Raw genomic sequence first — 21,154 nt, 5'->3', positions numbered from 1 at the left:
TACACTTTCCTAAATTGAGGTTGGGATAAGTATGGAATTAAAATGCCCCTATTAATTCTAAAATCCTATAATTCCAAGTACTTGAGTTGGATTTCAAAAATGCAGAATATAAAATCACAAATTTGTAGAGCATTCAAATCATTGCAATCATTTGCATGTGTGTTTATTATTGATTTTCTTTTAAAAGAAAAATAGTGGGAAAAGTCAGCTTTTATAGTCCACTTAAGATTTAAATTTCTTACATATGTTTTTATTAAAATGCATTTAATTTCAAGTAAACATGTGTTTAAATGAGTCACTAAAGCTGGCTAATTGAACCAGATTAACCCAGAATTGTATTTGACTTTTCTTGTACTAGAAGCTTGGAATTTTCAAGTTGAAGAAGAGAAAAAATAACTACGTATTCATTCTCCATTTTATGGTTGAAGAAATAAAACAAATAAGAGACAGATAACTTTAAGTGAGAGCAACGTGGTTCTAGAACCTAAGTCTATTGACTCCTACACAATCTTTTTTCCACATATTTCACTATTTTTACTTTTATTTTTAACAATCTTGAGAATGCATTCTCTCTCAGCCACTTTCTCTGTTCCCAATACCATATCTGACATTGTTAACTTTGACTGAAATTACCACATTTAGTTTACTAGTGCAGTGTTGAACAAGCATCTCACATTGGATGATATCAAAATACAAATATGTTTGGTCTCCCACTACCAATTTAAAATGCATGTAGAGAGAGAGGCTTCCCTCCTACCATTGTATGAAAATTCGGTAACCCGCATCATTTTTTCGCTCATTCCTCAGTCTCAGACATTCAACATTTCAGGTTATAGTACAGTTTCAACTCAGAAATATTGTGTTACTTCAAAATTGTAATCAATATTTGCATCTTCATTGAAATATAAGACTCTTCTCCTTTTAGGTATGGTTAGCTTCTGCTTCCATTAATTAGCTGCTGTACTGAACTTAAAAGATCAGTGAATTTAGAAGGAACTTCTAAAAAGCTAAAGAGCAAAATTATTTCTATTTGGCATTAGTTACTGCTAATGCAGTAGCAAGTTTAAACTAAGTTTAAATTATAGAAAAAACATGAAGACACAGTAGTATTTTGCATATAGAAAACAAATAAAGAGAAACAATTAAAAGTATGTTACCAAACCAGGTTGGTTTCGCTCCGTGCACAGCAAGCCAAAACAGTGAGACGCCGAGGTTTGCAGCAAAGAGAAAGTTTCTCCGCAAGGCCAAGGAGACTGGAGAACTACTGTCAAATTTGCCTCCCTAAAGGTAAGGAGCTCCGGGTATTTATGGATAACAAAGAAGCTGGGTGGTCTGAAGCGTGGGGAAAGGTGCAGTAATCGTTCTGCACACAGACATAACCAAGCTACAGGCCTCTGCACGTTCAAAAGGTCACGGAGCATGCCCAGTTGTAGGGTCAGTGGTTCTGTCCGGTCTTAACCAGCTCAGCTTCAAGTAGACACAGCTGACTTCAAGTTTCTGGAAAACAACTCAGGCAAATGTCTTATTGTTTAGGCTGCTTGCCTCTTGGAGCACAGGCAAGTCTTAAAATGACCTTGATTAGTGAAAGGCAGATGAAATGGATTCGACTAATTATTATGCAGGGTTTCAAGTAAAACACTGATCTTTGACCAAGGAGGAAACACAGTACAACAGAGAAAATACCGTCTTTTTAACTAATGGTGCTAGAACAAGTAGATATCCACATGCCTAGAGATGAATCCAGACACAGACTTTACACCTTTCACAACATAGATCTAAATGTAAAACACAAAACTATAAATCTCCTAGAAGATAAGGTAGGAGAAAATGGATTTAGTGATGACATTTCAGATACATCTAAAGCATGATCAGTAAAATAAATAATTGATAAGTTGGACTTAATTAAAATAAAAATCTGTTCTGTGAGAGACACTATGAAGTAAATGAGAAGATAAGCCACAGACTGGGAGAAAATATTTGCAAAAACTAAATTTGATAAAGGACTGTTATTCTGAACATACAGAGAACTCTTAAAACTCAGCCTTTAGAAAACAATCTGATTAAAAAATGGGTCAAAGACCTTAACAGACATCTTACCGAAGAAGACACACAAACGACAAGTATATGAAAATATGTTCAACATCATACATCATCAGAGAAATGCAAGTTAAAACAACAGTGAGATACCACCACACACCTTTTAGGATGACAAAAATGCAAAACACTGGGCTTCCCTGGTGGCGCAGTGGTTGAGAGTCCGCCTGCCGATGCAGGGGACATGGGTTCGTGCCCCAGACGGGGAAGATCCCACATGCCGCGGAGCGGCTGGGCCCGTGAGCCATGGCCGCTGAGCCTGCACGTCCAGAGCCTGTGCTCCGCAACGGGAGAGGCCACAACAGTGAGAGGCCCGAGTACCGCAAAAAAAAAAAAAAAAAAAAATCCAAAACACTAACACCACCAATTGCAGGAGAGGATATGGTGCAACAGGAACTCTCATTCACTGATGATGAGAATGCATACTGTGGAGTCATTTCGTAAGACAGTTTGGCAGTTTCTTGCAAAACTAGACATACACTTACTATACGATCCAGCAATCACATCCCTTGGTATTTATGCAGATGAGTTGAAAAATTACATCCACACAATAATCTGCACATAGATGTTTATGTTAGCTTTATTCATCATTGCCAAAAACTGAAAGCAACCAAAATGTCCTTCAGTAGGTGAATGGATAAATAAACTATGGTATATCTAGACGATGGAATAATATTCAGTGCTAAAAATAAATGAGCTGTCAAGCCATAAAAATACATGGAGAAATCTTAAATGCATATTACTCCATGAAAGAAGCCAATCTGAAAAGGCTACATACTGTATGATTCCAAAAATATGACATCTTGAAAAGGCAAAACTATGGAGACAGTAAAAGGATCAGTGGTTTCCAGGAATTAGGGGAGAGGAAGGGATAAATAGGCAGAACACATAGAATTTTTAGAAAGAGAAACTGTTTTGTATGATACTATAACAGTGGATACATGTAATTATACATTTGTTAATACTCATAGAATGTACAACCCCAAGAGTGGACTCTAATATAAACTACGGACTTTGGATAACAATGATTTGTCAATGTAGTTCATCAGTTGTAACAAATGTACCACTTTGGTAGGGAATAGCGATAGTGGGGAAGGGGGGGTTGGAGGGGGCAGAAAGTGTATGAGAACTCTTTGTACTTTCCACTCAATTTTGATGTAAATAGAAAGCTGCTCTAAAAATTAAACTCTATTTTTAAAAGATAAAGCAGAAGAATCTAACTTGGTACATTTTAAAAAAGTGATTTCACAGAGAAATTGAAATTTTTGTAAGGTAATCACATAAACAGTTAGCTTTGGGCATATTCAGTTGGAGGTGAGAGTAAGTTTTTAATTAATTTTTAAAATAGATGCATATCCTATTGCAAAATGAATTACACTACAAAAGGGAGGGAGAACAAAAACAAAGATAAGGCACTGATTGTAATTCATGTAAGGCTATCAATCTCAGGTCTGTTTTAAACAACCTCTAAAGATAAATGATCACTAACCAAAATATACACAATTACATCAAGATCACTCAAACAAATGTGTTTTTTTACAGAACATGAACCAAAATATATCTACTTCACATTCATAAGCTAAATTAGATATGACTATAACATAATTACTAAGCAAAATATATTGTGTAGAAAAAAGAGTGTGAAGGTACCATAAATGGTTAGATGCAAAATGTGTTATTAAAGCTGTGAAGATTCAACCTTAAGATGTCAACTCTCAGACTAGCTTTAATATTTATTTATCCTTTTTTAAATTTTATTTATTTATTTATTTATCCTTTAGAAGCCAATATAATGGTCAATTAGTAAAGTATTGCAAAGTAGAATATGTATATACCATTGAAACTTTAACAACTGGGTTTGAATGGCATGGATCCACTTGTATGTGGATTTTTTTCAACAGTAAATACTAGATCACAATCAGCAGTTGGTTGAATCCTTAGATGTGAAACTGTACATAAGGAGTGACCATGGATATGGAGGACTAACTACATTATACTTGGACTTTCAATGCACAAGTCAGTGTCTCTAACCCCTGCATTGTTCAAGGGTCAACAGTACTTCCATGCGTATCAGTATATGCCTCTATAATAGGATTTATCACCATATAGTCAAACACTTTATTTAAATATACATATATCCTCCTGAGGAAGAATATGGCACAGTGGCTGTCACATAGTCAACTCTCAAATACATGAATATATTGAGCTATAGGAGACAGTAAGGATAAGTATACTGTTTTCTAAATGTATTCCCTGAGCCAGTCACTTCATACTTTGAAAATATTATTCTGCTTAATTCCATTATTTATGACAAAAGTCTTACTATCAATCGTTTCCTTTGACCACACAATTCATAAATGGCACCAACAAGTTAAATTCAGGTGTATATATATATATATATCCAAAGCATTTGAACTTTCATTATACCACATACCTGGGAATTATATACTTTCACTAACTCTTCTTACCTGTATGGAACTTGAGAATAAGAAATAGTAAGTGGCATGACCTGGGTAACAGGCAGACCTTAATTTAGTGTTCATTTGGCACAAAGAAAGAAAGGGTTATAGTGCAGTCTTGATTCTTTTTGTGTTCTGTATATATTAAAGAATCCTAACTAATAATATCTGGCTAAGCAAATGGCTGCAAACCTCTAAGACATTTGAGGTTAACAGTCAGTAGGAAAGGGAAAAAAATGACCAGTGTGCCAAAGAGCCTCCAGTAAACAACTGAAATAAATAAGTTGCTATGACAAGATTTAGGAAAAAATGTTCCTTGGGAATTCTAGAAGCCAAAAAAGACCGTAGCCTTGATGTTACTCATAGGGAAACAGTGAGATTATTATTCCATTGTCCTTCAAGGTATTTACTGCATAGGTCATCCCTGTCTGAGGTAGGTACTGATGATGTGTGCTGTAAACACAAACTGGTCACTCTGACATGGGAAGTGAACAAGTTTAAGGGACAATGTTCTGTTTGTTGGTTTATTACAGAGAATGAAGAGATCCTGATACAATAGACCAGATTATACATGAAAGGCTAAAAAGAATATTCTTATTAAAAAAAAAAAGAAAAAGAAAGTTACAGATTTTACATAATCTTGGGCCTTATTTACTCCTTAGCAGACATGATTGAGAAATTTTTACATGCTTAAAATAAACATTAAAGAGTTTCAAACCAATGCCCAACCACGGTTATTTTAATACGTGAAATTAACCAATAATAGCCAGACTTGAAATTACTTGCAGATTAAGATACAGACAAGGAAATATTGCCACCATAAAAAGGAAGAAATGGGGCTGAAGCTCAACCATCTGGTACCTAATGTGATTCCTGTATCTGTGCAGGAAGAGAAAATTGAAGCATGTTTAGGTGTGGATATCAATGGAGACCAAGAATTTGTCATAAATCAAAGACAGCATGATGACTGTGTACATCTAGAACAGTGCCCCCAAATGGGGTCTCTACATTTTGCTCTCTTCTCATGTAATTCCTGCTTTGGCAACTAAGATATGTGTATAAAATCAGGGCACCAATCTTGCCGGGCTGTAGCTAGCCATTTCAAACTGGAGTTTACAATAAAAATCTGTTAAGTTATTGACAAGCAGAAAACACAAGTCATAGAAAAAAGAAATAAAAGTAGCTCTACACAACCAGTACCAGGTTCAGGCCCATCTTAGGGAGAATCTAAAACTTCCGAAGTCACATCATGTCATCCAAGGCACAAAATCAGAAGCTGGAATGAGTTTTTATGTTACAGAATAAGTCAACAAGTATTTAAAAAGTCAGGAAAACAAAAGGCATATCTTAGCTTTTTTTCAGTACAAGAAAAAGAAAGGATCAAGTTACTGAATCTTCTCCAAATGAAGAGAGACTCAAAAGAGCAAAACAAAATGAAAAATAGACAATTCCAAGATAAAGAATAACACAGTAAAAGATCACCTTGGTGCTTAGTTTATAGATCTATGCCATGGTTAGTTATATAACAGAACTGAAAAAGAAAAAAAAAGTATCATTGCAGAATCATCGAGAATCACTCTTCACTATATTTTGGGTCTAATGCAAAATAGAAAATGTACAAAACAGACAAATATTACCCTAGCAGTTTAAGTTCTTTTTAGTTTAATCACGTTTATGTATATATAATACATGTAAATTTCTCCCAATGGAAAGAATTTTTTTTTAAGTGATGGGAAGATTCAAGGGCATGCCTTTTGTCACAATATATATTTAAAAAAATATCTTTTTCTTTATCTGCAGATAGTGAGTTCCTATTTACAGAAATGGCCAAGAAAAAAATATCTAAGATTTCAGAGACAGTTTACAGTATCTGAGAGGTTGGAGTAGATGAACTCTAAGGTACTTTCCAAATTTTACTACCATCACTGCTAAGAAACGTCATTGTCATTGTCATCCTTAGTATCATAAGGAAGCATGATATTTATTATATGCCATGTCCATGTTAAATATTAATTTTTATAAATTTAGGCAGAAAACTCAAATGGGATGCTTTGTTCCAGTCTCAGAATAGGCTCTCTAGCATAAGAGATTTTGAATTTTTGAATTTTGAATGCTTGAATTCTCTGCTTCTTTTATTCTTGTCTAATTACATATCTGTTAAGCAAATAAATCTAGGTTTAAAGTGAATATAAATGATGGCACAATGATGATGCAATCATATCACCCTTAATGTTTATTCTTGAGAACTTGGGATTTTTAGGGTATCACATGGTTTAGCAAGCCATATGTTTATCATCTATTTTAATTAATAAAGTGATACATAGGAATCTTTTATAAGAAAGAGCAAACATCATAAAAGAGTATCTCCTTTTAATCTCTCCCCAGCTACCCAAAGAAACACCACTAACATCAGTACCTCCACAATAATTGCATCCCTTGCAAATGAAGGGTTATAGTATTATGGTAGGAGGAGACCGAATTAGGAGAAGATTGGAGAAATTTGGCTTATAAAAACTGCAAGTAATTTCTTTCTGAGATAGGTTTAAATGGGAACCCACATGACCAACAGATTTTTTTTAATATTCTGCCTGACAAGCAGTCTCCTTATTTTTGAATAAAAAAACCACAGTCAAGACATTTGGTTATTATTATATAAATCCTTTTATAAAGTATAAATATTAGTGTGTTATAAAATTATTTTCTTAAATGTAAAAGGTACTCAAAAAACAATAAATATTTTTGAAAGAACAGATGAGATTACTTCTTTGTTGTTCACTAAAAGAGCATACATAATAAGTTGCAGACTCTCCTAACCAACTCTCAAAATTAGTGGACAAATACACAAATATAGAAAACAATAAACTGTTTAACATACCTATACCAATTGCAATGTGCAGAATCCTGGAAGTAGATTGTAATTTCCAGTGGAAGTGGTCTGTAATTTCCAGTTTTAGAAATATGAACAAGAACAAAACATTAAAAAGGGAAAATTTATTATTTGTCAATGTGAACAATAATCAAGAGAATAAATAGGCAAAATAAGACATAGGTTGATAAATATGAAGCCGAAAGTACAGGCCTTGGCCATTACACCAGAATTATTTCTCAAAATAAAATTTAAGAGAGATTATACCCTCAGAAATTACCAACGGTTTCTTTTAATACATGTTTAGCTGTAAGTTTCTATACAATACGTTGATTGGAATTCCATGTGCTCTTCATTAAAACTGCAGGCAAAAGTTTTTCTAAGCCTCCAGATGTGACACTTTGATGCCTTAGAGTGAGGATTGTTTCAAGAGATGGTGGGTCGAAAAACAGAAATAGACATCAGCAGAAGAATCTAGGCTAATATTGAATCAAGAAGACAGCAAGCAGCTAACTTAAGGAAAATGAAAAATGAGGGATTTAAAAGAAACTGAATACAATTAAACTAAAACAAAAACAAAAACAGAAACCTCACAATTTCATGACAAACAATAGCACTATTTTGTGTTCACCCAGCCCATTTTATATATACCAAATGTCTTGGTAGAAATTATTGCATTAATCTACATAACAATAGGTCTCTGATATGGATTAGAAATAGATGGTATTATTCCTGCTTAACAGTTGCTAAAAGTTGCAATTTCAAAAGCAGTTCAGTGACTTTCTGAGTAAAATCAGAATCCAACCACAAATTTTAATTTCCTAATTTCCTTTAATTTCCTAGCTTGTATTACCAATATGAAAGGTTTTAAATGTCTTTCCCTATTCAACTGACTTAACATTTCACTATTTGCTAGTGTCAGTTTGTTTTTTTTTAAACAACAACAAAAAAACTCTCAGTGAAAACCATTACTTCTCTTTAACTTCTGAGGACTTCAGAGTAAACAACATTACAGAAGAGACATAAGCAAGGATGCTATTATCATAGGCTAGGAACATCCAGACAACAAAAGGCATTATTACCTGTCAGCTCTTTTAAAAGGAAAATATGTAATATATGTCTAAACATCAAGCTGGTGGAATAATATATACTGATCTGTGACAACGCTTTAAAATATTCCCCCCAGGGCTTCCCTGGTGGCCGCAGTGGTTGGGATTCCGCCTGCCGATGCAGGGGACACAGGTTCGTGCCCCGGTCCGGGAAGATCCCACATGCCGCGGAGTGGCTGGGCCCGTGAGCCATGGCTGCTGAGCCTGAGCGTCCGGAGCCTGTGCTCCGCAATGGGAGAGGCCACAACAGTGAGAGGCCCGCATACCATAAAAAAAAAAAAAAAAAAAAAAAAGAATGTCTTCTTTTGATTCTGTTGAGTAATTGATGCTCATTAGACAGAAAACTATGATTTTTATTATTTGTTTTTTCAGCATCAGCAGAAGGAAAACAGGAAAATCTTAGCAGGGTAAGAGCAGCCTATGTGTTAAGGATTCCTGAGTCTGCAAAGGACAATGCTTTCCAGTAATTATTAGCACAGAAAAGATGCTCCTACTGTTCCCAAACTTTGTAACACACTGTTAGTCATCATGCTTCAAATGAAAACATTCTGGAACAATCTTAAACTATCTGGCTTCTAAGCCATCCAGCCTGTCAACATCTGAAAATCAATGTTATCAGTATCTCTTCTGGTGGGAGGATTACTTTAACAGGGGTATCTCCACAGTCATCCTTGGCACACCTGGTCACAGGAAAGCATGATTTACACAGCTGCACAGTCGGGGTTTGTGTTGAAAGAGATTTTAGCAGATGAGGCATAAAATTTGAAAATATGCAGCCAGGGAGATGGGTAGTATGAAACCCTCTGTTCTGCAAACATTAGTCTTCAGATTTTGTTCATAAGTCTTTCCAGCTAGAGAGGTGACAAAGTTCTGAAAGAGTATATGAGGATGCTGAAAAATAAATATAGATTAGCTATCACAAGTTGGCAGCTCAGCATTGAGATGTTTAATTATATGTAACAGAATTGAATAAACACATCGGTCAGGATAATATTGGAAAACAAAAGACATGAATATGAATGTTGGCACATAAAAACATGTTAGGGATAAATTTAGAAAAGATTACACAAAGGTATCTATGCCTATCTTAGTTGGCAGGTAAAGTGGGAGTTAGAAATGTAGGGGAGACAATGTAGGAGATTAACCTGGCTGTGCTTATCTTTCGACCTGAGGTGTTGTGCAAATTTGCTCTATTAAAAAAAAGGGGGGGAGACTTCCCTGGTGGCACAGGGGTTAAGAATCTGGCTGCCAATGCAGGGGACACAAGTTCAAGCCCTGGTCCAGGAAGATCCCACATGCCGTGGAGCAACTAAGCCTGTGCGCCACGACGACTGAGTCCATGCTCTAGAGCCTGTGAGCCACAACTATTGAGCCCGCATGCCACAACTACTGAAGCCCGCATGCCTAGAGCCTGTGCTCTGCAACAAGAGAAGCCACTGTAATGAGAAGCCCGCACACCACAACGAAGAGTAGCCCCCGCTAGCCGCAACTAGGGAAAGCCTGCGCACAGCAACGAAGACCCAACGCAGCCAAAAATAAATAAATAAATTTATTTTTAAAAAGGGAGGATAGCAATCATGAATTTGTTAATGCACCTTCTTCTGTGCATGGCTTAAATCAGCACTACTGTACCCAGTTAAACCCCAATTACTGAATAATCATTTGATTGTACTATATCCTTGAAGAGAGGATCAATCCATAAAAAAAAATCTTAGGATGATACCATGAACCAGTTTTCCTTTCTAAATAATATTATTTAGTTAATAAAAGCACTTTTTTATTGTAATATTTTCAGTGGAAAATATTATGGAACGTTAATATATTGAAATGTCGTTTTACCAACTCAGTGCTAATAAAATGTTATATACATTATGTACCTGTACACGTTAATAAAATAAAATGGTGAAATTTGAATCAACTCAGCCTAGACTCCAATTACTCCAAGAAGCCTTCCAACATGTTCCAACTTTAATAATTCACTTTTCTGGGGTCTCAGAGCAATTTAGTCATACCTGTTTTATGAAAAAAATTGTCTTTCAGCGGTTCCATACATTTAACATGTACTTTATCTCTTCTGTTCCTCGAGAAAGTTTTAAGGACTGGAGCTTTAACTGATTTATTTTTTAAATAGCTTATATTTTAACAAGCAGTATTTTTAAACGGATGAATGGTGCAGTAGTATTAAGGTATAAGGATACCTCTCAGGGCTATGATTCTCTTCTGGAGTACCATATTAGTTTCTTTCAAGGTTGTTGACAGAATTCAGCTTCTTGTGGTTGTAGAACTGAAGTCCCTGTTTTCTTGACACATTACACTCTTCAAATTCAAGCAAAGGAGCACTGAATTCTTTTTGCGCTTTGAATTTCTCTAGATTCCCTTTCTGCCTTGTCTTGTGCTTTTAAGGGATCATGTGATCATATTGGGCCCCTGCTGCTGGATAATCCTGGATAATCTTCCTGTTTTAAATTCAACTGATTAGGAAATTTACATCTACAAAGTTCTTTTTGATATGTTAACATATTCACAGCCTGGCGATTGGGGTGTAGAATCTTATTGGGGGCCAAACTCACCTGCCATATGCATCTTGCCTGAAATTTCATCATCTGTTATATATTTATTTGAATATATAAATAGACTTATTAAATTATTATTCCTAAACATGACAATATAGTCATTATTCACATTCACATTTTACTGTGAGTGAGTTAAGTAAGAATATTAACTTTTAAAAACTGAAATTTGCCCTAAGGAATAAGAACTGTAGACATGAAAAGGAAAATATAGGATGAAACTGTGATTTTAGAGCTTGGAGAGGTATTTCCCAGAGGAAAGCTAAAGAGTGGAATACTGAAATGTGGCATTCTTGAAAGGGATTCTAGAAAGTAGAAGAATGAGTGGAACAGAGACAATAAAGAACCATAAAGCAGTTTTCCTATGGGATGTGAATGACAGTAATGAGCTAAGTAAGTTAAGCAGAACTTAGATGTCCCTCCTCTTTTATCAATAACTCAAACACCACACACACACGCCTAAATAGAAATAGAGGTACAAGAAAATATTCCAATAAGTTGCTGCAGTTTCTTTCCCCTGGAGCATTGTATAGTGTTTTCATAACATTACAGCAGAGTTGGTGTTGAGGGAAAGGGGCATTTAGAGTAGAGGGAAGACACAATATACAACTATTTCTAATGGTTTTTAAATACCCCTTAACTTCCAGGAATAACCTTGTTTATTCAATCATTGTAATGTATATTTAAAGAAAGAAATCATTTTCTTTTGGAACCAATATTAAGTTCACAATAATTCAATCATAACCTTAACAGGGAGAAAAACCACTCTCTGCTTCATTTGACTGCACTATAGTATTTAATCTTTTTCTATTGATAGTGCATGCAATTTTCATTAGAAGACTTTTAAACAGCAAAAGTAACATTTGGAGGCAGCAGCAGATTCACAGCAGCTCTTTAATATTTGGTCACTTCATAATTAAATTGTAACTTTACAAGAAAGCACATACAAGGCACTGGGTCACAGATTTAAAGTTATAAAAACAATAAAATCATCCAGGGTGTATTATTATTTTGAAATGATTTATAAGCAATTTCCTTTCACTGCCAAACATTTTTATAATTTCTTTCCCAAAGACAAATGTGTTCAGCAAGATTTGTGTTTGTCTTTGCATTTAATCATGTTTGCAGTCCTTTTTTGAATTTACAATTAATCCTCTTTACATTTATGTAACACTATTCTAAACTTTTTCTCCCTGAATTTATCTTAGTGGGTGATTGCTTACTATAATTTTATAATGTTTTAATTATTATGTATACATAGTGCTTTGAGGATCCTGACAGAAAGTATTTTATAATTTATCTTATTGCTCAAACATTTGCAAATAATATATTCATAAAGTCTGAAACATGTAAACATGACACAGATTCTAATGCTGCTCAGAAAACCACTGGATCAGGAAAATTTTATGTAAATGTAAATTAGCATTTTACATACTACTGGTCAAACTGCATGTGATATGCACCTGAATTTAGTCACCTTACCTCAGATGCTTAATAGATCTGGCATTTGCACATCAACACAGAATACAGCAATGGACTGATGAGGCTAAAAGAGTATGGACTGTTTGTTTTGGTAGTGGTGGTATTCTAACAAAAGTAAAGAGATTAGAAGTTTTAGGAGAACAATGGGTATGAGAATGAAGAACCTTGTAACAGTTCTCATAATAATTGAACTTATCAACATATCATTTAAGCTCTAGGATTTGTTTAGCATGTGTGAGAAAGTGAGGCTGAGCTAGAGCGATACCCCTGTACTTTCCAGTTCTGAAAATATAGGAGTCTGTGGATTGAAGTGTGCTCTCCCTGTCCTTAAACTATTATACGAGTGTAAGACAGGTAACTTGGCAGAAAAATTAACTCTTTTAAAACATTAAAATGATTTAAAGGAAAACCATACACAATAATGGTTAATAATGCAAGCTCCAAGTTTATCTTTCTGCCCTAAGTTAACTTTCTGTCCTAAGTAGTTTGATTAATGTCACTGTTCATTCCATATCAATGGAAATATTTTGAGATAATTAACAAGCAAATTTGTTATTTAAAATGAGAACATTAAAAATGATAATTAGAAAGAATATTAAACATTTATGCAATTAGTTATAGGAATCCTGATAGGAGAAATGAACACAATCAACATACTAGTTCTGACGTGGGAAACTTGAAAAATGAGAAACACAGAAAAAAAAATAATATAACAGAGAAGTTTAGGAAAGTTCATCCCCCCAGAGATGATTCATTTGCCAAACATGGCAAAGGAGTTTCACTAATTCCTTATTATGAGTGGTTATAAGTTCATATTAGAATTCCTCTAGGTGTTTCTGGTTCAGACAGTGAAGTTAGCACATATGTCTTTTCCTCCTCCTTACCAAAAGCCCATTAATGGAAATGCTGAGAGTCAGCCCTCCCATCCAAAAGAGTAACAATTTGGGGAATCTGACTTACAGAAAGGTAGAGGAAAGCAGTATCAGTCACTTGTAATATGAGAAATAGTTGAAGATGTGCCTCACCCCAACATTAAAAGTACAAAAGAATGTACGTGATGCAATATCAATGAAAGAGCAGGCATAATCTACAAGTGTAATAAAAAGAATTCTAGGGCTTCCCTGGTGGCACAGTGGTTGAGAGTCCGCCTGCCGATGCAGGGGACACGGGTTCGCACCCCGGTCTGGGAGGATCCCACATGCCGCGGAGTGGCTGGGCCCGTGAGCCACAGCCGCTGAGCCTGCGTGTCTGGGGCCTGTGCTCCGTGACGGGAGAGGCCACAACAGTGAGAGGCCCGCGTGCCGCAAAAAAAAAAAAAGAATTCTAGGATGACAATAGTGCAGCTTAAAAAGAAATTAGAAAAATTTAGTGTACGTTTGTCCATCTTTTCTTTTTCTTCTTCCAGCATATGAACCTCCTATTTCATTTAGGAAATGTGTTAATATGTTACTCTTGGGGGGAACATAGTAACAAATCAACAATTCTGCAGGTCATTCCACTGGTGGTGGTATGCTATCCATTATCCAGTGGCAGTAATGTCATCAGTGACATATATTGTCAGATGGAGTTTGGGTGAGTATCAATGTCCAATTAACACTATAGTGGCTCTCCAACAAATGCACTGTAGTGACATTGGCTGTAGTCTTGGCTTTTAGTGTGGCTTGTACTGGCCATACACTTTTCTCAAGAATTTTTTCAAGTGTCTCTATTCTCAGATAACATGATTTTTTATGCTGTAAATCCTTTAGACTATACAATAAAAGTTCTTAGAACTAATAAGTGAGTATAGCAATGTCACCAGAAACAAAATCAATATACAAAAATCAATTGTATTTCTACATGATAGTAATAAACAAATAATAGTCAAAATTTTAAAAGTGCCACTTAAAATAGTTCCCCCAAATAATAAAATAGTTAGATATAAATTTAACAAAATATGTACAGGATCTGCATGATGAAAACTATAAAACATCAATAAAGAAAGCAACATCTCTAAATAAAAAGAGAGATATATCATGTTCATGGATCATAAGACAATATTCTTAAAATGTTATTTTTTTTTCAAACTGACCTATAGATTTAATATAATCCAAACTAATACCACAACAGGATTATTGTAAATATTGACAAGATGACCACACTTCATATGGAAAGGGAAGGGAATTAGGATAACAAAAATAGTTTGCAAAAAAGAGCAAAGTTGGAAGAGTCACACTATCTGATATAAAGCTGCAATAATCACAACAGGTGGTATCAGTGAAAGGATGGACATGTAGATCAATGGGACAGAATATCCAGAAACAGAGAAACACAACTATGGTCAATTGATTTTTGTCAAATATGCAAACGCAAGCCAATGTTTAAAACAAGCTTTTTAACAAAAGTTGCTGGAATATTTGCATATCCACATGCAAAAAAAGAAAAAAAAAAAAGCTTTGACCAGACCTCTCATCTTATGTAATAATTAACTCAAAACAGATCATAAACCTATAAAATGTAAAACTCTAACACTTGTCAAGGAAAACATAGGAAATCATTTTGGTGACCCTTGGAACAGGCAAAGCATTCATATATATATCAAGAGCATGATTTCCAAAGAAAATATTGATAGATTAGACTTCATCAAAATTAAAAATATATTTTTTTCTGTGAATGATACTATTAAAAGAATTTAAAAACAAACTACAGATTGGGAAAAAAATATTTGCAAAGGTGATATCTCACAAGCAATTTAGATCCATAAAATATAAAGAACTTTCAAAACTCAAAAATAAGAAAACCCAATAAAAAAATAAGAAAAATATTAGAAAAAAAAACCCACTTCACCAAAGAAGATATACCCGTGGCAAATAGGTATATGTAAAAATGTTCAATATCATTAGTCATTAGGGGTAATGTGAATTAAAACCAAAAGACATACCACTGCACATCTATTAGATCAGCAAACAACAACAACCTGATAAAGCCACATGTGCTGGTAAGTTTGCAAAGCAACCATTACTTTCATACATTGCTGGTAGCAATGTAAAAGTGGTACAGCCAAGAGTTTGGCATTTTCTTATAAAATTAAACATATATTTACCATATGACCCAACAATCTCCCTCCTAGGTATTTACCCAAGCGAAATAAAACTTATGTTCAAGAAAATCCTGTACATGAATGTTCATAGTAGTTTTATTCATGTGATCTACAAACTGGGAACAACCTAAATGCTCTTCGGCTGGTGAAAGGATAAACAAACTTTGGTAAATTCATACAATGCAATATTACTCAGCAATAAGAAGGAACAAATTATCGATACAAGCAACAATACATACATATTTCAAGTGCATTATAAGAAGGGGAAAATGCCAGGCTCAAAAGGCTATGTGCTTCATGATTCCATTTGTATGAAATACTGGAAAAGGCCAAACTACAGAGAATAAAATCAAATGGTAGATACCAGGTTTTAGGGGTAAGGAAAGGGGTTGATTACTAAGGGCAGCATTGAGAAATATTCTGGATAATGGCATTGCCCCATACCTTGCTCATTGTGGTAGTTACACAACTCTATGCATTTGTCAAAACTCAAGGAATACTATATACCAAAACGGAAACCAAGTAGAACACTGCAGGGTCCTCCCAAGTACCAAGGCTCCTCCATGTTCCCTGCCTCTAGTTTATAGAAAAGCTGAAGTCTCTCAAGCCTCATGAGTCACCAAAGAGTATGCTCAAAACAGTTAATGATTTGGACAACAGAGTCACAGAATCTTTCAGCGTCTGATGCGCATTCCTCAGTTGTTTTACAGATACTATAACTCTCACCAGAGGGAAAAAGCTAATTGTGTGATGACCAGACTATAGCCATGACATAAGCTATTCCATCTTGAGCAGTACTGAATCTTTGGCTAGCAGTTCCAAGAACTGGCCTCAAGAGAATAGGATTAATAAACACTATTGCTCATAATAATCTGTATCCTTGTGGGCATCAAAATAATTGTAGCTTGTTCTGCCAGTATATATAAGTGGGTAACTAAAATTGTTAGCAAAGAGATGCTACAGACCCACATCTACATCTTCCACTCTAAGAACATGGTGACCTGTGTCAGCATGAAGAAGTTACAGAAGACAGACCTTCACCCATAATCCCACAGAAATGGAATAATGTCTGACAGTGGGGATTTGTAAACAGCTCTTTGCAGGCAGCAGCTCTGTGCAGGAGGCCCCTTTTGTCTTGTCATTTTAGCAAAGCTATATTTTTAACTAACCTTTACACCAGATGCCCCCATGCTTAACTAACCTCCAGCCCAAGCACAACTTTCAAATTTTTTGATTACACGATACCTTGCCTAAACTGTTGATTCTTCTTTTAGATCAAAGTAGAAATTAAGAATACATAATTAACGGATGACTAGATCTTTTCCCCAGTTTCCCCTTCAGTAAGCTCACGAGCAGGTGGTATGAACAATATAGCATCTAAAGAAAGCTCACAAGGAGTCAACAAGCCTGTACACAGTGGGAAATGGCAAAGAATCTGGTCCTCTAACTCAACGATTAACTGAGATTACTTCCCCCTTTTCCCTTTAAAAACTTTCATGGCTGAGCAGAATCTTCAGGGTTGGTTCTGGAACAGGACACAAATCTGCCTTCTCCCCAGGTTGCCAGCCTCCTGAATAAAGCAGTGTTTCCATTCCTACCAGCACCTGTTTCTCGAGTGTTGGCTTTTGAACAGTGAATAGCCAGACCTGAGTTTGGTAAAAAAAAAAAAAAGAGTGAAGTTCACTGTATGTAAATTTAAAATGTGTCAAAAATTAGCAGGGAAATTTTAAAATAGTAGTCCATTTGGGAACTTGGGGAGTGCTGAAAGTTCTAACAAACAGTAATTAGTCCACTAAAAGATGAGTGTCTCATAGATTTTGTACATGACATAAAATTCTCAATACAGCAAAAACATTATGGATCCTACCATGAAGGGCATAGATCACAAGAGCAGGCTGGTAAGACAAGCTGCTGTTTGGAAGCAAAACATACATCTTTACCAACTTTTTTAGTACATTTTTTTCTTTAAACTCTCAGGAAACCCTACCAAATATTATTCAGGGCCTGATAAATATATTCATGTAATTTCTAAATATACCATTTTTCTCATAGTAAAGATGGTTTCCATCATAAGGTATTATTAAATAATATACTACTGTCATGAGAAATGCTTAGAAAACTGCCCATATTTTCTTGGTATTTGTTTTGCACATTTCAACTATTAAAACAAACTTTCTGTCAACTTTCATTCTTGGAAACCAAAGATTACCTATTGATTCTGAAAAAGACTCTCTGCCTACTAAAACAAGCACAAGTTATAAGACCTGGTAAGTTAAAATCATTGACGTCTTTATAAAAGCTTCAATCCTATTTTGGGGAAGGTATTTTTTTATTTGACATGGATTTTCTACATTTAAAACAGGTTTTGTTTTTTGCATGTATTTGCTGAATTCAATTAATTTCATGATAAAACCAGAAGGAAGATCCCAAGTGTGGCATTATGCAAACAAAACATTTCTTGAAAAATAATTCACAGCCCCCTTTATCCTATTTCTTATGGTATAAGGCATGCTGATTAATATATCAGTATTCTAAACCTGTCTTTTTATTTGAACAACATTGCAACAATAAACCAGAGATGGAAAGCTTATTGAGGGAGGGGGAGGAATTACATTACAACAAAGAAGTAGATTTCATTTTAAGTACCCAGGGGGTTATTGTACAAGAAAGTAGAAAATTATATTTTTTAAAAATACAGCTTGGCAGTGGCCTTTATGTCTATAATATTACTTTCTCAATATAACCCCCATTGAGGCAAAAGTAATATTAACAAATAATAAAGTTTTGCTGTAATTCTTAGTGTTTTAATAAACATAGTTATAACATGCCAAGTAAATTAAACTCCTTAATCTTTTCCCCCTATTTTGCTACAACACTGCATTGCTGTATTTGGAAAATGATCATTCTACAAGCAAAGTTACTAATCATCTCAGACTGATTACAAATAAAAAGTCTTCTTGATTTCTCATGACCCCTAAGCTGAAGTCTTTGAATCAGAGATTAAAGCTTAATTATTTTGATGTACCAGTTCAGTGTTATCAATCTGGCCTCTTCACCACTTTCAAAGTGTAAATTGCTTGAGTAAAATAGGTGAATGCTCTGTCTTTTCTTTTTTTTTTTAAAGACTTTACATTTTCAATTTCTAGATGAAAAATAATACCCTCACTAAATGCTAATCATACTTTCTGCTGACAAAGACAGAATAAACCCAGAGATTATCTAGAATGCTAAGGGGAGAGCACTAGGCATAAATCAATATTGCCTCTACCTATATTACTAAACTTCCAAAGTTTTTTGAAAAAATGTAGACCACTTTGAGATAAGGTTTAAAGTGCCCTCTCAATCTTAAAATATAGTTTTCTTTGCTAAACTACTTTAAGCTGAACTATTTTAAGTATAAAAAAAATAATCTGAGAGCTTCCCTGGTGGCGCAGTGGTTGAGAGTCCGCCTGCCGATGCAGGGGACGCGGGTTCGTGCCCCAGACGGGGAAGATCCCACATGCCGCGGAGCGGCTGGGCCCGTGAGCCATGGCCGCTGAGCCTGCGCGTCCGGAGGCTGTGCTCCGCAACGGGAGAGGCCACAACAGTGAGAGGCCCGCGTACCGCAAAAAAAAATAAATAATAATAATGTGAGAACAGTTTGTACCCCCTACCACATCACTACTGTCTACTCATTACTGCTCCACACAGGTAACCATGTCAGTTCCATGCATGAACTTCCAGAAATATTCTGTGCTCTATAAATATTGCTTTATAGAAATTCCAACATGAAACAACATCTTGAATTTTTTTCTTGAAAACCATAGGTTACATATTGATCCATATCAATACATATAGATTTGGTATGTTATTCTGTTATGTAAATGTTCCATCATTTATTTAAATTGTCACTTCAGGAGGCCGGGGGAAGATGACGGAAGAGTAAGACGCGGAGATCAACTTCCTCCCCACAGATACATCAGAAATTCATCTACACGTGGAACAACTCCTACAGAACACCTACTGAACGCTGACAGAAGACCTCAGACCCCCCAAAAGGCAAGAAACTCCCCACATAACTGGGTAGGGCAAAAGAAAAAAGAATAAACAGAGACAAAAGGATAGGGACGGGACCTGCACCAGTGGGAGGGAGCCGTGAAGGAGGAAAGGTTTCCACACACTAGGAAGCCCCTTCGCGGATGGAGACTGCGAGTGGCGGAGGGGGGAGCTTCGGGGCCGCGGAGGAGAGCACAGCAACAGGGGTGCAGAGGGCAAAGCGGAGAGATTCCCTCACAGAGGATTGGGGCCGACCAGCACTCACCAGTCCGAGAGGCTTGTCTGACCCGCCGGGGAGGGCGAAGCTGGGAGCTGAGGCTCCGGCTTCGGTCCGGAGCGCAGGGAGAGGACTGGGGTTGGCAGCGGGAAGAGAGCCTGAAGGGGTTAGTGCACCACGGCTGGCCGGGAGGGAGTCCAGGAAAAAGTCTGGAGCTGCCGAAGAGGCAAGAGACTTTTTCTTCCCTCTTTGTTTCCTGGTGCGCGAGGAGAGGGGATTAAGAGCGCTGCTTAAAGGAGCTCGAGACGGGCGCGAGCCGCGGCTATCAGCGCAGACCCCAGAGACGGGCGTGGGACGTTGGGGCTGCTGCTGCTGCCGCCAAGAGGCCTGTGTGCCAGCACAGGTCACTATCCACACCTCCGTTCCGGGAGCCTGTGCCGCCCACCACTGCCAGGGCGCCAGGATCCAGTGACGGCTTCCCCGGGAGAGCGCACGGCGCGCCTCGGGCAACGTCACGCCGGCCTCTGCTGCCGCAGGCTCGCCCCGCCTCCATACCCCTCCCTCCCCCGCGGCCTGAGTGAGCCAGAGCCCCCGAAGCAGCTGCTCCTTTAACCCCGTCCTGTCTGAGCGAAGAACAGACGCCCTCCGGCGACCTACACGCAGAGGCGGGGCCAAATCCAAAGCTGAGACACGGGAGCTGTGAGAATAAAGAACAGAAAGGGAAATCTCTCCCAGCAGCCTCAGAAGCAGCGGATTAAAGCTCCACAATCAACTTGATGTACTCTGCATCTGTGGAATATATGAATAGACAACGAATCATCACAAATTGAGGAGGTGGACTTTGAGAACAAGGTTTATGATTTTTTCCCCTTTTCCTCTTTTTACAACGAATTATCCCAAATTGAGGAAGTGGACTTTGAGAGCAAGATTTACGATTTTTTCCCCTTGTTCTCTTTTTGTGAATGTGTATGTGTATGCCTCTGAGTGAGGTTTTGTCTGTATAGCTTTGCTTCCACCATTTGTCCCAGGGTTCTATCCGTCCATTTTTTTCGCTTGTTTTTTTAAAAAAATTTTTAATAATTACTTTTTTGTTTTAATAAAGCTATTACATTTTATCATACTTTATTCTGTTTTACTTTATCTTCTCTCTGTTTTTCCTACCTTCTCTCCTTCCTCCCTCCCTACCCCCTCCCTCCTTTATTCTTTTTCTTCCTTTCTTTCTTTCCTTCCTCCCTCCTTCCCG

This window comes from Hyperoodon ampullatus, assembly GCF_949752795.1.
Source record: "Hyperoodon ampullatus genome assembly, chromosome: 3".
Lineage (NCBI taxonomy): Eukaryota > Metazoa > Chordata > Mammalia > Artiodactyla > Ziphiidae > Hyperoodon > Hyperoodon ampullatus.
The sequence above is the reverse complement of the archived record's forward strand: the minus strand, read 5'-3'. Positions refer to the sequence as shown.